This window comes from Mauremys reevesii, linkage group 6 (genome assembly GCF_016161935.1).
Source record: "Mauremys reevesii isolate NIE-2019 linkage group 6, ASM1616193v1, whole genome shotgun sequence".
NCBI lineage: Eukaryota > Metazoa > Chordata > Testudines > Geoemydidae > Mauremys > Mauremys reevesii.
In genome coordinates this window covers 39,777,700-39,797,657 of record NC_052628.1, presented here as the reverse complement: position 1 = coordinate 39,797,657, position 19,958 = coordinate 39,777,700, and the positions used below count along the sequence as shown (strand labels likewise).

Here is a 19,958-nt window from a genome sequence, read left to right as displayed (position 1 = left end):
AAGGGTAGGGGAGAGCGAGCAACGGGGGGGTGGGGGGGAATGGAGTGAGTGGGGTGGGGCTTTGGGGAAGGGGCAGGGCCAATCCTGGGTTGCCCTTAAATTCAAAAGTGATCTTGGGTGTAAAAAGGTAGGAGACCACTGAACTAGAGTAAATGGTGGATTGTCTATAACCTGAAGTCTTTAAATCAAGATTTGAGGACTTCAGTAACTCAACCAGTGGTTATGGGCCTATTACAGAAGTGGATGGAGGAGGTTCTGTGGCTTGCAATGTGCAGGAGGTCACATAGATGATCACAATGGTCCCTTCTGGCCTTAAAGTCTATGAATTAATGAGACTTGGCTGCAGGACCCCAGCCATATTTGTTGCGAAATTGGAAAATGTGAAATGAAAGAGGCCAAATGAGTGCTGACTTGAAACATCCGAGGACTTATTTGCAAGAATGCTGAACACACATCTCCAACTGAAGTTGATTGGAGCTGTGCTGTGAACATACAAAATGCTACAAAAACATTAAATACAGTACTCTGAAATATCACACCCCAGGCATTTCAAGTTGGGGACCCGAAGTTGTTGGATAAGGCTCAAATTATGAAAAAGTAATTTCTCTTTGCCTCAGTCCCTTATCTGTCTTGTATGCTTATTCTTGAATATATAATTGAATGTCATTCTATTATAGTTCCATTCCTTACAAAGTTGCTTAATATTCCAGGAGTTTGGCTTTACAGGGAGAAGATCCCATGCTTTTCCACTCCAAATGTGAACAGGTTCTTAAAACCTCAAGGATCCTCCCAAAAGGAAGATATCACTGAGACACACGGTCAAGTGTCAAGGCATTTTAAAAACAAGGCAATTAAAAACAGGCAGGTTTCAGGAAGTACAAGTTCCTGTTTGCATGTCATAATGGTAGTGCCAGATACAAGGTTCTTATCTTGCTGCAACAGCTACTTGATTTTGCTTGTTCATATACATCACTCCAAAAAATATTTTTCATTCTATTGTGTTTCAAACAGACATGTTCCATCTGCTACTGAGGTATGATCTGTTTCTATGTGACATTATCACATTACACTTGAGAAGACTAATGCTGCCATTTAATCTCATGGCTTCAGCCAATTTATAAACACTAAACCTTGGCTCGGTTTCAAAACTCCTTACTACCTGCCATATAAGTAATGATAAAATGCGTGGATTATCTTTTTTATCATATAATTTATAAACTACTCTACTATGATGCAAGGCTCTTTTACATTTTCTACAAAAGGCAATTCTAATAAATGATTTGTTATATGATTGAACTAGAACTGTATTGTCTCTTTGGATTTTTATAATACAACAGAATCCAGTCATTATTCCTCTTTTGACCCATAAAAGCTATCCAGGGCCACAAATGTGTGCTGAAGTGCAAACAATTTATTACCGCAATAAAGATTTTTATATTCTGGAGCTATTGTATATTTGCAAGATAATTGTTATTTCTTCAAGTTAACACCTTACTCAAAGGAAGGTTTAATTTTGAGAATATTTTAATTTCCTTGAGATTTACTAAAAATTATTAATACCTCTAATCAGAAAAAAAACTAACTGTGCAGGTACAGTTAAAAATCATCTTTACTGGGCAAAATAATACACGTGATTTAAAACAAGCTGTCTTTGTGTCTACTTAAACAAAAGGATTACTGGGAGAGCACAAGGTGTTTAGAGAGACAGTGACAATGAATACTCCTAAGGCTACTTTCCTTGGGGATGCACCCCCTCAATAAAAGTAACACACCTTCAGGAATATGAGGTTTTAGAAGGAATTCATTCAGGCTAACATAACCCTGGAAAAAATACATGGAAGTTGCTGAAACACTAATACTACTACTACCAGAGTCATTTACAAGTTTCTCCCTGTTGAGGAGTCTCTCTCTCTCTCTGTCTGAAGGGTGCTTTGACAGAAATTTGCTTTCAGTGGAAATAACTGGTCTCCAGTGCATCTTGGAGAATATTTAAGCACATCATCCCAAATACTTGGCTTTCACAGGAGTTACTCATTTGTACCTCATGACATCCTATCCTCTAATGATACATGCAGATCAGTGTATGCCTCTAATATGGTACCCAAAGAAAGATTTTCCTAGTAGCTTCACTGCCTTCTTTTAATTATCTTCTCTTGTTTTGTAGACCCATCTGGTGGGGATGGCATGGAGAACTAGGCCTATTATAACCCTTTTGAGAAGGATCTCATGTTCTGAGGCATATCTTAACCAAATTCTATTTCTCCTAGCCCTTTTGAGAGGAAGGGGAACAACATCTCCCATCTTTTTAATAAATTATTATACTGAAATAACTGACTTCAGTACTGTGTACAGCTGAAAATATCAGAGGCATGTCAGAACCATCCACCAAATACAGTATGCTCCAGAGGTGTCAAAAACTATGGCAAATCTCATTCAGCCTTAAACATCCCTCAGAAAATGCTGAGGAGGAATTAGACTTTCACATATTCTGTCTGTGCACAAAGAAGAAATCACTCTTTTTGTCAGTCTTGAAGATTGTCTCTTGTATTTTTAAATGCCATATTTTTAACATTTTTTCCACACTGGATCTAGAAATTTAGCAGAGTGCCAAATTCCAAGTTTAACATCAGACAAATTATGGCTTCTTTCCCAGAAAGCAATGAATTTTAAATTTTACACAAAAGCATCTGCAGAATGTTCAATAAATTCAACAGACTACACTTTGTGAAATAACCAATATACAGTTATAACAAACAGGCACTTCTACAGCAGCTTCTAACCAAGTATTTCAAAGCTCTTTATAAACATTGCTTAGACCTCACAAGACCCCTATGATGTAGTACATTATACAATCCTGTTTTACAAAGGAAGAATCTGAGGAGACATGCCTGCGGCCACACAAATCTGTGGCAGAGCTAGGAATAAAAACCAGCTCTCATCTAGTCCTGTCCATTAGCCACTAGGTAAAAATGCATCTCTGCTTGGGAGAGAAAAACATCATTCTCTATTAAAGAAGTTTTCCACACAAGCCAGTTAGGTCCTGATCCACTGAAGTCAGTGGGAGTCCTTCCATTAAACCTCAGTGAGTTTTGGAACAGGTTCTTACTCACTGTCCCTTTTAAGATGAAATGGACAAAGGACTGGACTAATCTTCATATGGAACAAACTAGTATAATGGAGGTTATTAGTTAAGCTAATACAGAAATTATAGAAAGAATACTGTACTTGAAATAAAACCTATTTTCTGATGGCCTGAGGTTAGCACTTTCTTCTCCATGCAGAAATTCATACTCGCGGTATGAGTCTCTGGGAAAAGTATTCTATTCCCTACAGACATTAAGCTACCTGAGCCAAAATAACAAACAGGAAATGGACCAGCTCAGAATGAACATTTTGCATTGCTTCTTAAACTTCCAGTTTGATTATTATGTTATGTGGTGCTCTAATATATGTGCTTACCAATATCCCAATTAAAGTTACCAGTTTATTATATAAGAAACAGCACAAAGAAGAGATCTAAGTTAGTATTATGAAAAGAAAGGAACTATGCACCACAATAGCAAAAAAAGGAAAGAAAGCTTTGCGACTCAAAGCCAGCAACTGAACCCGATTCTTTGCTTTTCAAAATCCTTGTCTACAATATGCATTGCAGTGTTTGCTCCAGACCTCAGACATAGCAGCAAGAGAGCATGTTTAAAAAAAAGAACAACCTCAATCTCCTCTTCTCTCCCAGTACACAGAAGCTACACCTTAAGGCCTGGTCTACACTGGGAGCGGTGGGAGAATTGATCTGAGTTACAGGTAGCTGAAGTCAACGTACTTAGATCTACTCACCATGGTGTCTTCACTGCGGTGAGTCGACTGCTGATGCTCCCGTCGACTCCGCCTGCACCTCTCGGCCTGATGGAGTACAGGAGTCGATGGGAGAGCGCTCAGGCGTCAATTTATCACATCTAGACTAGACACAATAAATAACCCCCCGCTGGATTGATCGCTGCCTGCCAATCCAGTGGGTAGTATAGACATATCCTAAGTTATTCTCATCTCTCTTTTCCATCATTACTACTTTTGTCTGTCTCAAACTTACTGCCATGCTACCTAATCTCAACACAATGTCCAAGCAACATTTCCTGTACTACCTTTTCTTTATTATAGCCATTGAACAATCAACAGTCTTGCTGGGTATTGACATTTAGTAGCATGTTATTTCATTTCTAAAATGGTATTTCACCAACAAAATGCTTAATAAAACAGTGATTTCACTAGTGAACTATTAAATGTCAAATTCAAGTGAAATCCCTGATGAGACAGTCACGAGTTCCTAGGGTGCATCCTATTATCAGCAAAATTGGTGTTCATTAACTTCCAGGAGAAGCAGGGGAAGGGATATGTTTGCTTAATGGGTTTAATTGGCTCTCTATGGTAAAATTACCTAAGGTGGCAGAGAACACCATCTATACTCCAAAAAGATCCAAACAAACTGCAGACTCAAAGAATTATGCAATAGGCTCCAATTAAACACATAATTTAATATGTATGTATATACAATTTTGTATTGCACATATATAGATTGTATACATTTTTATATATAATCACACAGTGCTGGTTATTCCCCCTCCCTTCACTCGGACTGATGTGAACCTGTCTATGCATCTTTTATTACCCTCAGAGCTTGGAAACAGACAGAAAGCCAGATGTATCAGCTTTTGCTGTTATAAACAAGAACAATAAATGTGGCACAATTCAGACTCAAAAAAAAAAGGGAAGTAGGGGCCTGAAAACCAAAATTTCTGCAATTAACTGGATAGCTAGTCTTCTCCAGGATATCATATTTCTTGGTGTTATTGGAGTGGTTACTGGATCTGTGAACCATTTCATCTTCACCCATAACAATTTTATATTTGACAACATACACACTTTGTCCAAACCATAGGAACAGTCATGGGTAGTAGGATGGCTCCCTAATATGCCAACCTCTTCACAGGCCACCCTAAAGAAGAATTACTGGACAAATGCACCATAAAACTAATGGTGCACCTGAGATACACTGATATTTTTATCCTACAAACAGACGACAAACTCCCTCACAGGATTTCCACAACTTCACCATCCATTCATTCAACTATCTCTAGAATTCTCCCACATTAGCAACAACTTCCTCAACACCACAGCCAGCTTCAGCTATATACGAGAAACCCACGCATCATCATACCTACATTCACAGACCCAATCACCATGTCAAACCCACCAAGAAATCTCTTATCTAAAGCCAAGCACGGATATTCCACAGAATATGCTAAGGAGAAAGTGCAGGATACACACCTTAACACACTTAAAACCACCTGCATAAAACAAGGACACTCCACCAGAGAAGTAGATTGCATCATGGAACAGCCACCCAAATACCCCAAGTGAACCTACTTCATTATAGAAACTGACAACTGTCACCTACCACCCCATATGGGTTTCTGTATGGGGTGGTAGGTGACAGCTGGCAGTTTCTGTAATGAAGTAGGTTCACTTGGGGTATCAAACAATTACAACCCATACTTAATAGGGACCACATCCTGAAAGAAATCTTTCCTGAACCCCTCTTCTGACCTTCAAGCAACCCCCCAACCTTACCCAGCTCATCATCAGAAGCAAGGTCCCCCCAGCTCAGGACACACTAACTCAAAGAGGAACCAGACCCAGCCAGAACAGATGCAAAACCTGTAGACATATCTCCAGCACTATGATGATCAACATTGCCCACAAACACCTTTCAATAAATATGGGTCCTACATATGCCTACCACAACATGTGGTGTACCTCATTCAGTGCACTAAATGCCCCAATAACAACTAAGTGGGTGAAATGAGAATCACTATGCTCTCAAATGAACTCACAGAAAAATGATAAGACAAAAAACACCGTATCATCCGTGGATGTACACTTTTCATAAAGCAATCACTCCATATCTGACCTTTCTGTCTTCATACTCAAACCTGAACAACACCTTCAAAAGACTATCCAGGGAGCTTAAATTCATTACTCTGCTAGACACTAAAAATCATGGACTGAACAAGACACTGATTTATGGCTTTTTACAACGATTTGTAACCCATTAACCCTGTCTTTTTGTCCTATGACTGCAGAGGTGTGAACAGGCCGCCACACCTTGAATGGTCCCCTACAATATGTGCTAAGTACTTATACTAAACACTCTGTTCCACCCTGCATTTTGCTGGGATGCTGAGAGTACGGTTCCCAGACCTGAAGAAAAGCTCTGTGTGACTCCAGAGCGTGTCTCTCTTACCAACAGAAGTTGGTCCAGTAACACAGATCACCTCACCCACCTTATCTCTACAGTACCTGTATTCAGAAAATACAGCTTTAAAATAATCGAAATGTAAAGCAGCATATTCACAGCATTTTTAAATGCTGCTTTACATTAGATACAATGTCATATGTATTAATAAATATTAAAAACAGCAGTGATTATCTCGACCACTCTTCACTAAACTGCAAAAAAACACTTCTCAAAACAGTTCTTCCATAAGTGATGAATATAATAGGTCAGAGGAGGGTAAGCCTCCCCAGCACAGCTGCTGCTGCCAGATGCCCAGTTGAGGATTTTGGCAGCTTGCTTGGGGAAAATTTTTTATTATTATGCCCCATGCAGGTTCCGGGGCAGCAGAAGAGGCAGTATGTGCTACTCAACTTCCCAGGTTCATCAGTAGTCTCCCTGGAGTCCAGGGAGATTACTGATGAACCTGGGAAGTTGAGTAGCACATACTGCCTCCTCAGCCACCCTAGAACCTGCATAGCACATATAAAAGCTCAGATTCTTCGGGAAGAGACAAGAGCTTTTCCTGCAAGGCAGCTTCGGGTCTCAGGAGGGGAGGTGCAGCTTGGCTGGGGAGGCACGGTGCGGCTGGGGCGGCTCCAGCCAGCCTGTGGTCCTCCAGCGATGGGTGTGGGAGGGGTGCCTTGGGCAGAAGGGGTGGGGCCACGGGTCTAGCCTCCATGAAGTGGGGCTCCACCAGCCACTCACAAGTTCTTCCATACCTTCCCTAGATGAAGACTCAAAAAGAACAGGCTTTTTTGTTGTTGATTTGTGGTGGGTGGAACAACAAAAAAACAGGATTAAAGGAAGGAATATCCACTGGTGTACATGCCTTCACCTTCAATAACATGACATACTTTTCCATTGAACTTCTCTCCAATCCATTCAGACCGTTACCTACCCGAATCACTCCACCTTGTCCAGTTCACACCATTGCAGCCTGAATCGATTTCTGAACTTGGATCTCAAACTCAGTGGGATGCAGCAATGAGCTCAATATAACCATCCACATGGAACTGTAAAAAAGTTAAGACTCATTTTAATGAGTACATAGAATTTTTTCCTCACTAATAGTGCCTAATGAAAATGCAATCAAACTGAAATAAAAAATACTAAGATTGACAAGTAATTCTAGGAAATAAGGCAGTGTAGTACCCAAGGGCTTGTCTACACTGCAACGTTGTTTATAAAACTTTTGTCTTTCACGGGTACTTAAAAAAAAATCCCCTCCGCGGAAGACAGAAGTTTTGCCAACGCAAGTGAGAATGCAGCTTTGCCGGCAGGAGTGCTCTCCTGCTGACAAAGCTACTGCCGCTTGCGGGGCTGGAAGTATTTGCCAACAAAATACTGATACTGATAGAGAGGGTTCACATGCGCTGGCTTTTAGCAACACAGCTGTCGCTAAAAGCTGTGTAGTGTAGACAAGCCCAATTTCTAAACCAATCATTCTTGCTGACTGTTGAATATTAATATGAGCCAGCTATTGCTGAAGGGCAAACATGAGCGGAATGCAAAAACAGAACAGAAACAATAAGAGTGATTTTTTTTTTTTTTTAATTCTCATACACCAACCAAAATGTTTGGGTTGCAGAGAAGTGTTTGAATTCAAATATAACAAAAACCCATATACACAAAATAGTGTGAGAAAACATATTTTTGTTTCTAGAACACAGTTAATAGGTAAATCAACAAAACAATAGGAAAACATTTACAAAAATTAAATTTTGGGCCTAAACCAGATGACAGTATCCATTTAAGGACGGGTTTCAGAGTTGTTAGTCTGTAAAAAAAAAAAAAAAAAAAAAAAGTGGCTTGTTAAAGACTAGACTAACAAATTTATTGTAGCATTTGAGCGTGAGCTAAAGCTCACTTGATGCATAGAATGGAACACACACACAACACATATTTATACATACAGAGAACAACAAGAAAAATGGAAGTATGCATACCAACAGGCAGAGTCTAATCAATTGGAGATGAGCTATCGTTAGCAGGAGGAAAAAAAAACTTTTTTTTTTTTTTTTTTCTCTGAGAGCATCGGAGATATATTACAAGACAGAGAACCTGTATGCTGAAGGCATTGTGGTGTGATGCTTCTCCATTGGCCCCTCCTAGCAATTGATTAGGATAAAGAGTCTACAATTATTTGGCAGACCTGTCAGCTGCCCTTCATTTTAGTTTAACGTAAGGTTTTACAGGAATGTCTGTGATCATTGATAGAAGGGGGATGGAGTTGCTCTTGAATGGTTTGATCCATTTCTATCTGGAAGTTCTGTTCTGCACAGAGAACTCTCTTGTGAAGAGCTGATGTATATTATGTATGTTGAGAACATACATTTCTATTACATGGTCCTGGCTAGTATACTGGAACAGCAGCAGCTATAACTCCAAGACAGAACATACCCATCACCTTATCTTCATGACATTTATTGAGACCAACTCAAATAACTTTACAAAAATATATCAAAAGGAACAGGAGGAGGAGGTGGTGATGGTGGTAGAGTTACTGACACATGGTTTTATCATCCTCTTTCAGAACAGGAGGTTACTCACCTGTGCAGTAACTGACATTCTTCAAGATGAGTGTCCCTGTGGGTGCTCCACTCCAGGTACTCATGCCCCCCTGTGTCTTCGCTTGGAGATTTGTAGAGCAATACCTGCACGGGCCTCATGAGCTGCTGGTGCCTTAACTATGCGTGCGCGGCCCTGACTCCTCAGTTCCTTCTCTACTTCGGAGTTTGGAATGGTCTCCATTGTAGAGAGGAGGAGGGTGGGTGGTGGAACACCCAGAGGGACACTGCACAGCTGAGTAACCTCCTCTTCATCAAGAGATGTCTCTGTGGGTGCTCCACTCCAGGTGACTGAAAAGCAGTATCTCTAGGACGGTGGGGACTTTGGATCTGGTAAGAAAGTCATAGACAGCACAGCTCAGACCATTCGAGTATCAGTCAAGGGTCCCAGAGTAAGGGCATAGTGTTTAGCAAAGGTGTGCTCCGAAGCCCAGGTAGCAGCCTTGCAGATGTCTATGAGGGGAATGTTATGGAAGAATGCAACAGACATTGACACAAATCTGGTAGAGCATGTCTTAATAGAAGTTGGGAGGATGTATCTTCTTTAGTTGGTAGCATAAACGGATATAGTCTGAGATCCGGTTGAATATTCTCTGGCTGGCTATCGATTTGCCCTTAAACTTTTTTTTTTTTTACCTCAAATCACAGAGTGATCTAAGGGAAGCCCTGAACGGCCTAGTCCTATCCAAATAAAAAGACAACGCTCTGTGTGCATCAAGTGTGTGCACTGCTGCTTCAAAAGTGCTTGCATGCGGTTTAGGAAAGAAGGTTGGTAGATGGATAGGTTCATTAAGGTGGAAAGACCAATGCACCTCCAGGACAAATTTGGGATGCGCTTGGAGCATGACTTTATCCTTTAAATAAAAAAAAAAAAAAAAAAAAATAGCGTGTGGTGGGTCAGCCATGAGATCTCCAAGTTCTCCTACATGTGTGGTGGATATAATTGCCACTAAGAACGCAGCTTTCATAGATAGGTGTAGTAGAGAGCAGGATGCTAGCAGTTCAAATGGCTTTTGCGTCAAACATGTGAGGACCAAGTCTAAGTCCCATGGTTGAATGAATGGTCTGATGTCCGGAGACAGGGTCTGGGTGCCTTTGGGGAATCCTTTTGTGATACGGTGGGCAAAGATAGCGGTGTCACTGATCTTCTGGTGAAATGCTGCAATTGGAGACACTTGATGTGCACAGTACCTTATGGAGCTGAAGGAGAGCCCAGATTGTTTGAGCTCCAGAAGGTAGGCCAGTATGATTGGAAGAGGTGCAGAAGTATGGGCGATTTGCCTGGCAGAACACTACGCCATGAACCTAAACCATTTATGGATATAGGTGGTGCGTGTATATTGCACCCTGCTGTGTAATAGTACAGTTTGCACCTGCTCAGTGCAGTCTAGTTCATTGGAGAACCACTGAGGAGCCCAGCCTTGAGATGGAGCATTCTTATGTTTGGGTGGTGTAGATGGCCCCTGCATTGGGACAATAAGTTTGGGGGGGAGGGGAAGAAGATTGGTGGATAAGTGAACATCCATGTTAGAAGTAGGTACCAAGGCTGTCTAGGCCATGTAGGGCCCTCGCTATTTTTATCTTTAATACTATTTTGTGTAGGAGTGGTATTGATGGGAATGAGTATAGTAGGTTGCTGCTACATCTGATCGTAAACACATATCCCATGGAATGTTTTTGCAGACCAGCTCTGGAGCAGAATCTGGGGCATTCCTTGTTGGTCGTGAACAGGTCCAGTTGTGGATAACCCCAGGTTTCAAAAGATGTTGTGTAGGATGGTGTTGTTTATCTCCCATTTGTGGTCAAGAGAGAAGGATCAGCTGAGCTTGTTCTCTGTGGTGTTTTGTGCACTGGGCAGTGTGATGGAGCAAGGCCGGATGGCTACAGGAAAGTATTGAGGAGCAGGTATGTTAGCTCCAGGCTAAGCAAATCCCTAGTACCATGGGAACCAAAATGGCAGTTGCTCCAGGCTAATCAAGGCACCTGGGGCCAATTAAGAACTTTCTAGAAGGCACCAGAGAGAGCTACATTGATTGGAGCACCTGCAGCCAATCAGAACAGGCTAATCAAGGCACCTGGTATAAAAAGGGGAGCTCACTCCAGTCTAGGGGGGAGGAGCCAGCGGAGAGAAGTGCGTGTGAGGAGCTGGGAGCAAGAGGCACAAGGAGCTGAGACTGAGAGGGTGTGCTGCTGGAGGATTGAGGAATTATCATACAATCAAGCATTATCAGACACCAGGAGGAAGAACCCGTGGTGAGGATAAAGAAGGTGTCTGGAGGAGGCCATGGGGAAGTAGCCCAGGGAGTTGTAGCTGTCATGCAGCTGTTACAGGAGGCACTATAGACAGCTGCAATCCACAGGGCCCTGGGCTGGAACCCGGAGTAGAGGGTGGGCCCGGGTTCCCCCCAAACATCCCAACTCCTGATCAGACACAGGAGGAGTTGACCCAGACTGTGGGTTCCACCAGAGGAGAAGATCACTGAGGTGAGCAAATCCGCCAAGAAGCGCAGGACCCACCAAGGTAGAAGAGGAACTTTGTCACAGCAGGTACAAGGCGGAGATATCAATATTGTGTTGGAGGCACCCATTCCAAAGTTTCATAGCCTTGGTGCAAAGTGAATGGGATCAAGCTCTCCCTTGCCTGTTTATATAAAATGTACAAGCAATGTCAGCCATGATCCTGATCTTTTGGTTCTTGATGAACAGGAGAAAGTGGAGACAGGTGTTGCAAACCAATTGGTGCTCTAAAATATTTATATGTAGTGAGGTCTCTGTAGGGGACCATAGGCCTTGAGTGGTATGGTGTCCCAGCTGTGCACCCCAACCAATGAGGGATGTGTCTGTAGTAATTATAATTGAAGGGGATTCCTGTAAAAACGGAACCTCAGAGCAGAGGTTGTGTGGTCAAGTCCACCATATAAGTGAGTCCTTGATCTTGGTAGGCATGGTGAGAAGTTTGTTTAGTCTGTGTACATTTGGTTGTAGACTATAGCTAGCCCAACTTTTAGGCACCACAAGTACAGGCGTGCGTTCTTGACCACAAAAGTGCATGTGGCCTAGAAATTGTAGGCAATCGTGGGCTGTGACCTGTGGGGCTGTTCCACAGTTTGGCGACCAGATTCTTTATGATGATGCCAGTTGTGGAGTCGAGGTGTGCACCTATGAACTCCAGACGTTGAGTAGGAATTAATGTGGATTTGTTTGCATGCCAAGGCCCTAGAAGCAGTTGATGGTCATGTGTGTGGATCAGATGGCTTCCCCACAAGTTTGCAATTTGAGGACTCAATCATCCAGGTAAAGGAAGATTATTATGCTTTTTCTCCTGAGATGTGCGGTAACCACCGCAATCATCTTGGAGAAGACACAAGGTGCTGTTGAGAGGCCAAAGGGTAGAACCCTGTAGTGGTTTGTTCCCAGAAAGTATCTGTGGGCAGGGTGTATAGTTATGTGAAAATAAGCATTCCACAGGTCAAGAGCCAAAAAACAATCTCCCTGCTCCAGCACGGGAATAATGGTCAAGGTAACCATTTTGAATTTTTGCTTTTTGATGAACTTATTGAATTGCCTGAGGTAGAGAAGGGGTCACCATCCTCCACTTTTCCATCAAAAAAACAGTGGGAGTAAAAACCCTTTCCCTGTGCTGATCGGGTACCCGCTCCACTGCTCCTAGTTACAGATGTTGTTGTACCTTTTGGTGGAGCAAGTAGTCGTGAGGGGGTTCCTGAAGAGGGACAAGATGGGGAGGTGGGCGGGGGGATACGGACAAGAAGGGGATAGTATAGCCCAATCTGATAACCTCCAGGGCCCATCTGTCCGTAGTGACAGCTTGCCAGTTGTCATAAAATAAGAGCGAACTGTGACCAAAGGGTTGAGTAATTAGTGTGAATGCTGGAGTGGATGGGGAGGTCTTCTATGTGCTCGACCTAGGCTTCAAATCTGCTTGCTAGGTGGAGGAGGTCGGGACACTGCTGATGATGAGGGACATCATCACTGAGACCTAAGTCTCTGGCATTGATGCTGTTACTGATCGTATCGCTGTTATGTGTATGCTGGGTATTGAGGGCATTGGTAAGACTGATACCTATATTGTCTCCTTCTAGAGGCCGGTGTATGGATGACAAGAGATCTCGGCATAGCCCTGGAATTCTTCATGTGTGCAGCACCTCATTGGTCTTTGCTGCAAATAATTTCTCACTGTCGAAGGGGAGATCCTCCATGTGTTCTGTATCTCACATGGGAAAGAGTTGAACAATGAAGCCTGACACGTCTGTCACGGTGGACCTGGCTCCAATGTCCGCAGTATCAAGGGCAGCCTAGAGTGCCATGCGGGAAATGATTTGTCCTCCAGAGACCACTGCCTTAAATTGCTGTCTCTTCTCTTCTGGATATCGTTAATAAATTCCACAAGTTTCCTGTAGTTTCTACGGTCATATTTGGCTAGAAGGGTGGCATAGTTTGCCACCCTGAATTGCAGTGTGGAGGATGCATAAACCTTGCAGCCAAATAAGTCCATTCTTTTACTGTCCGTCAAAAGGAGTAGGCCGTAAATGCTGCTGCTTGTTTCTTTGGTTTGTTGCTTCCACTACCAGTGAGTTTGGTGCTGGATGTGTGAAAAGAAACTGAGCCCTTGGAGGGGACATAGTATTTCTGATCTGCTCTCTTGCAGGTCGGGGGTATAGCGGCTGGGGTTTGCCAGATATTCTTGACCAGGTCTATGATAGCTCTGTTGATCGGAAGGAGCAATCTTGGAGGAGGCCATAGGTTGCAAGAGGTCTGTCAGTTCGTCAGTCTGTCACCTCCTCCATAGTGATCTGGAGCTTGCTAGCTACCCTTTTAAATAGGTTTTGAAAGTGGGTGAAATCATCTGCTGTCATTGCTAGCGTTGGCGGCATAATAGCCTCACCAGGTGAGGAAGATGAATTATTGTAAAATGGAGAGGTACCAGGTGGCACCTCTTTGTGTGCACCACTGCAGGTTCCTCCTGTACAGTAACTCCTCACTTAACACTGTAGTCATGTTCCTGAAAAATGCTACTTTAAGCAAAATGAAGTTAAGCTAATCCAATTTCCCCATAAGAATTATTGTAAATCAAGGGGGGGCGGGGGGATTAAGTTTCAGGGAAATTTTTTTCACCAGACAAAAGACATTTTATATTCACACACATGCACACAGTACAAGTTTTAAACAAACAAGTTAATACTGTACACAGCCAGGGGCGGCTCTAGAAAATAGGCTGCCCCAGGCAGCGCGGTGTGCTGCGCCGCCCTTCCTCGGTCCCGCGGCGGGTCCCCTCTTCCCGCGGCTCCAGTTGAGCTCCCGCGGCAGGTCCACTGGAGCCCCGGGACGAGCGGACCTGCCGCAGGCATGACTGCGGGAGCTCCACCGGAGCCGCGGGAACAGCGGACCTCCCGCGGGCACGGCTGCGGACGGTTCGCGGGTCCGGCGGGAGCTGCCGCAGTCATACCTGCGGGAGGTCCAGCCGAGCCGCGGGACGAGCGCCCCCTCCGCAGTCATGCCTGCGGCAGGTCCGTCGTCCGCGGCCCGTGGACCTCCCGCAGGCATGACTGCGGCAGGTCCACCGGCCCAGCCTGCCGCCCCCTAGATTTGGCCGCCCTAGGCACCAGCTTGGTTTGCTGGTGCCTAGAGCCGCCCCTGTACACAGCAATGACGACTGTGAAGCTTGGTTGAGGTGGTGGAGTCAGAGAGTGGGATATTTCCCGGGGAATGCCTTCCTTCTAAATGACGAATTAGCACTCAGCTGAGCCCTCAAGGGTTAACACATCCTTAATGTAGTCTCACACTCTACAAGGCAGCACAAATGGTGGGAGGAGACAACAGATGCATAGCAGTGGCTGCAAACATTCCCTGCGGAAACTGAACATGATAAACCCACGCTGTCCCACGGGAGCGCACCACTCCCTCCACTTTCCAAAGTGCCGTGGGTGGGTGGGTGTGTGTGTGAGAGAGAGAGAGACACACACACACCCCCCTCGTGTATGAGACATGCATTGTCCCTTTAAGTACACTGTCCCCACTCTTAAGTACACTGCCTTTTAAGTAGATCAGCAAGTTGAGACAGCACCTGCTGCCAGCAAGCTCCCTCCAGACTGAGCCCTGTCGTGTTCCCCCTGACATCAGCACTCCTCTTTCCCCCACCCCCTGCACAGCAAGCGGGAAGCTCTCAGAAGCAGCTCAAAAGCAGAGGGCAGGAGCAGCAAATGGGGGGGGGGGGGGTCAACACCTGAACTGCCTGGTAATTGATAGCCTGCTGGGCGGCTGCCGCTGCACAGGGAACTTAGCCCTACCAGCCCACCCTCATTCCAAGCCCTCACCAGCTAACTCCAACGGGCTGCTCTTCCTGCAAGCAGTGGACAAAGCAGGCAGCTGCCAAACATTATAAGGGAGAGCACTGCACAACTCAGCGACATAACGAAACAATGTTAAACAGGACGACGTTAAGTGAGGAGTTACTGTATGTCCATCACAAAGGTGTGTAAGGGTTGAGGAGGAGATTTGGTGTCACCTCTATGTGGGCTGTGTCGACTGGTGTGATGTCTCCTGTAGGACCCCCATAGGTTCCAAAAATACCATTGTCCGGGGAAGGGGATGGGTGGTCCCATCCAATGGTGCCCATACCAGGATGGTAAGTCTCTGCCATATGAGGACCTTGATCTTATTGTCCAGCATTAGTAGGTGTGTTGAGTGGAGAGCAGTCGTGTGGTGGAAAAAAAAAAACCCTCCACTTCATCGTCACTAGAAAAGTGAGAGGGGATATTTGTCGGTACAGTGCCATTGGTCTCGGTGAGACATTAGAACCCAGTAAAGGGGATTCAGGGGTTGGTGAAACAAGCAAATCCCCCTTGGTGACGAAACTGCGGTGCCGATGTAGATGGTGCCGATGGGTATTGCACCAAGTGCAGCAATGGGACTGCAGGGTCAGTTGGTGTCGACTGGCGTGGCAACGTGTGCGTCATCGGAGGTGGTTGAGGAGTTGGTGCCAAGACTTTCATAGCGGTTGTGTGCAGCACAGACAAGTGTGCCTGAGGCAGCACTGAGTCCTTTGCAGTGCTAGGCAGTGCCATAGTAGAAGAGGCCGGTAACTTCAAGTCATTGGCCTTGGCACCAGGGTGGTGTGTATCAGTGGAAACTGGAGTGTGGACGGCGCCGGAGATGCCCGGAGCATCGTATGTGCTGAGCTGCGGTGCGGTCGGCACGGACGAGACAGACCTGCTCAGGGACCGTTTGGAGGCAGTTTGGTTCCTGTGAGGTGACTAAAACTGGTCTCTATTTTTGCCAATTTTTTGTCCTTAGTGGACTTAGGAGGTCTCTGTCATGAGGAGGACTCATCCTGGATCAGAGGCAGATCTGAGGGACTTTTCAATCAGAATTAACGTAAGCCTCAGGTCTCTGTCTTTTCGTGCCCTGGCTTCAGCTTGCTACAATGGGCACATTTTGGGGGGACATGGGATTCCCCCAAACAGCGGATGTATTGAGAATGGCCATCAGAAATGAGGATGGCCTCTCTGCATATAGTCATCTCTTAAAGCCTGGGGAGGCAGGCATAACGTAAAGTCCCTAACTAACCGGGAGGAAAAAAAAATTGGGGGGGAGGAGGGGGAAAAGAGAACGAAGGGTAGAAGGAAATAAAATGTATCTGACTAAAATACTATACTGAGCTCCGTCTCAGGCCAGGGATGGTAGAGAAGGACCTGAGGAGTCAGGGCCATGCACACGCTGTTAAGGCACCAGCAACACATGAGGCAGGCAGCGTGCGTGAGCAGCCCGCGCGGGTACTGCTGTACAAATCTCCGAGCGAAGGCACAGGGACGCATCAGCAGCTGGAGTGGAGCACCCACAGGGACAGCTCTCATAGAAGAGCAAGTAGTCTATTTAGAAAAAAAACCCAAAGAATCCTTGATTCAAATGAGAACAAGATCCTTCATGAAGTTCTCCTTCTGAATTCCTGGGGGAATTCTGCACCAACAAATTAAAAATTCGGCACATAGTATTTTAAAATTCTGCAAAAGTCTGGATATTTTATTTGTCAAAATAGCACTATATAACCATGCCAGTTTCATTTATTTTGGTAATTTATTTCATACTACCTGTCAGCAAACATGTCTGTAACAGTACAGACATAAAAATTCCACCAGGAGCACAGAGTTAAAGAAACTCCTACGACAGCCCAGTTCCAGTTTTTCTGCCCCACCCCCCCAAGCCCAGCCAAGGAGTTAGACACTGGGGGGGTGGGGGAGGAAACAGACTATATATGATTACGTACAGATGCAAAAGCAGATAATCCTTTCCTAATAGTTACTGAGATGCTACAGCAAGGAGTATCCATCTATTAAGGCAGCATCAGATGATGGCTGGATATCCAGCTTTTAGAATTTTGAAGGTGGTCCGACTAGATGACCAGGTGGCTGCTTGACATGCTATCTTTCTGCCCATGAAGCTGCCACAGCTTTGAGGTAATAAGCTCTGATGCTGGAAGATGGGGTCAAACTTTTGGCCTTGTATGCTTCTGAGATACACAAAGCTAGAACTGGGTAAAAAAACAAAAGCATACAAGTACCCAGTGTTGGAATATACCCAAATTCCATGCCACAACATCTCACCAGGCACAGTATGCCAGTTACTCAGAAATATCCCATTCAGTTTAGAGCTTATTTTAAAACCATTCCCCCCGCCCCCACCTTCCCTTCTCACTGAAAGCTGACAAAGTATTCTGCACCTTTACCTGGACATTTCTATTAGCTTTTTTAAGAGGTTTTTATCACGGCAGAAAAGCTTGGGTTGTGCACTCCCTTGGCTGCTTTGAAGAAAGTATTCATATTCAATTTTCTTTGTCCCTCAATATAAATTCCAGTCCCAGATAATTAAAAGTTTCTTCACATTAGTTGAGTGCAGTGATTCACATAAATCATGTGAAGACCTACATTCCTCAAGGCAATTAACTAAAGAATTCACCAACTTCAGTGAATCCCAACTAGATTCATTCATTCTCATAGGGCTTAGTTTTAAAAGAAAATAAAAAGACAAAAAATAATTGTGACACAGTATCCAATACCGTCCAAAATGTTTTGAGATTTCCTTTGGTTTAGGTGTCAAGGAGTTTTGTTTCCCCTCAAGCATCCCATAAGGGGAGACTGCCTCCTTTCTGAGAATCACCTTGTTCCCTTTACACTACAGCATAACTGACTAATCAGAACCAAAATGATGTGTTTAATAAAAAGCAGGGGGCAGAACATGAAAATACCAAAATGTTTGTTAACTTGAACATTTCTTGACAAACGGGGATAAGAGGTAGCACTATTTCTCGACATCTGAGAACAAAAAAAAAGAGTTTGACAGTCAGTCATTCTCCCTAAGGTAATTTGGAAAATATTGTAGTGGGATTCCAATGCAAGAGTCAACTCCCAAACTTACCTTGGTGAAGTGACTGCTATTTAAAAAAAAAAAAAAACGCTACAATGACTGAAGGGAAATAATGAAGTTACTTTAAGTGGCTCTTAAACAGTGTTTCGCACATGCAGCCACCAGGGACTTTTAGTGCAGCTACAGCCTTCTGGGCACCAATGGGGGGGGGGGGGGGCGGGAGGGGGAGAAGCAGCAGCAGCACCACCTTCCCTGGGGCCATCAGCAGAGGTTTGGTCCTGCCTCCCTCTAGAACAGGGGTCTCAAACTCAAATGACCACGAGGGCCACATGAGGACTAGTACATTGGCCCGAGGGCCTCATTACTGACACTTCCCCCCCCACCGCCACCCTCGGCCCTGCCCCCACTCCACCCCTTCCATGAGGCCCCGCCCCTGCCCTGCCTCTTCCCACCCCTTCCCTGCCCCCATTCCAACCCCTTCCCCGAAATCCCCACCCCAACTCCACCCCCTCCCTGCCCCAGGGGTGCAGGAGGGATGTGGCAGGGGCTCAGGGCACTGGATTGGAGTGCAGGAGAGGTGCAAGGTGTGGCAGTGGGTTCAGAGCAGGGGGTTGGGTGCAGGGAAGGGGGTTGGGGTGCGGGAAGGGTGTGGGGTGCAGCAGGGGGCTCAGGGCAGGGGGTCAGGGTGCAGCAGGCAGTTCAGGGAAGGGGACTGGGGTGCAGGGCAGGGGGTCGGATGTAGCAGGCGGCTCAGGGCAGGGAGTCAGGGTGCAGGGTACAGCAAGGGTGCAGGGTACAGCAGGGGGCTCAGGACAGTGGGTTGGGGTGCATCAGGGGCTCGGAGGGGGCTCTGGCCCAGCGTGCACGGGGTCAGGGCAGGCTACCTGCCTGCCTGCCCTCCTGCTGCTCTGGGAAACGGAACGAATGTGGGGGAAGAGAGGCGCGGGGCGTGTTTTGCTGTTGCTTCAGGCACCTCCCCCAGCAGCTCCCATTGGCTGGGAACAGGGAACCGCAGCCAATGGGAACTGCTGGGGGTGGTGCCTGAAGCAACATCCACACACGCCCCTGCGCCTCTCTTCCCCCACGTTCTTCCTGCTTCCTGGAGCAGTGCGAGGGCAGGGCAGGCAGGCAGGGAGCCTGCCCTGCCCCCAGTGCACACCGGGCAGAGCCACTCTAGGTAAATGCTGGGTGATGGCAAGGGGGCTGTGAGGAAATAACTTCGCGGACCGCATGCGGCCCATGTGTTTGAGACCCCTGCTCTAGAACCACAAACACAGAAGAAGCAGGCAGCTAGTGTGAGTTCCCCAACTTCCTGGGGGCAGTGGGGCTTGGGCTTCCAGCTTCTGCCCTGGCATGGCAGGTGGTGGGCTCCATACCCTGGCAACGAGGCCACAGGCTCTGGCCCCAGTTCCCAGCTGCACAGCAGAGGGTGCCAACCCTGCACTCCACCCCTTCACCTCCATCGCTCCTGGTCCCCACTGTGTCCTCTGCCCCCAGGCTCCAGCTTCAGGCTCACCACCATCCCATCACCCCTACCCCCCTCGCTGCCTCCCCCCGATCTCTCATCCACCTACCTCACTGCATCTGGCCCCTACTGCCTTGCTCGCCCCCCCACCCCCCATCTATCCCACAGGCATCCACTGCCTCACTCAGCCCCCCATTGCCCCTGGCCCCTGTTGCCT

At 45.8% G+C, this 19,958-nt stretch overlaps 1 protein-coding gene across 11 annotated transcripts in view; it reads right to left on the bottom strand.

Annotated features, from left to right (window-relative positions):
• The window catches only part of ERBIN (erbb2 interacting protein), a 249,589-nt gene that overhangs the window by 178,092 nt on the left and 51,539 nt on the right, over window positions 1-19,958 (bottom strand). For 9 of the 11 annotated variants that reach the window (XM_039544892.1, XM_039544893.1, XM_039544898.1 and 6 more), the window contains one exon: window positions 7,230-7,344. The exons of the other annotated variants lie outside the window; for them this stretch is intronic. The gene's annotated coding sequence lies outside the window, so the exon portion shown is untranslated. The remainder of the gene's footprint in view (window positions 1-7,229; window positions 7,345-19,958) is intronic. 11 annotated transcript variants of the gene reach the window in all.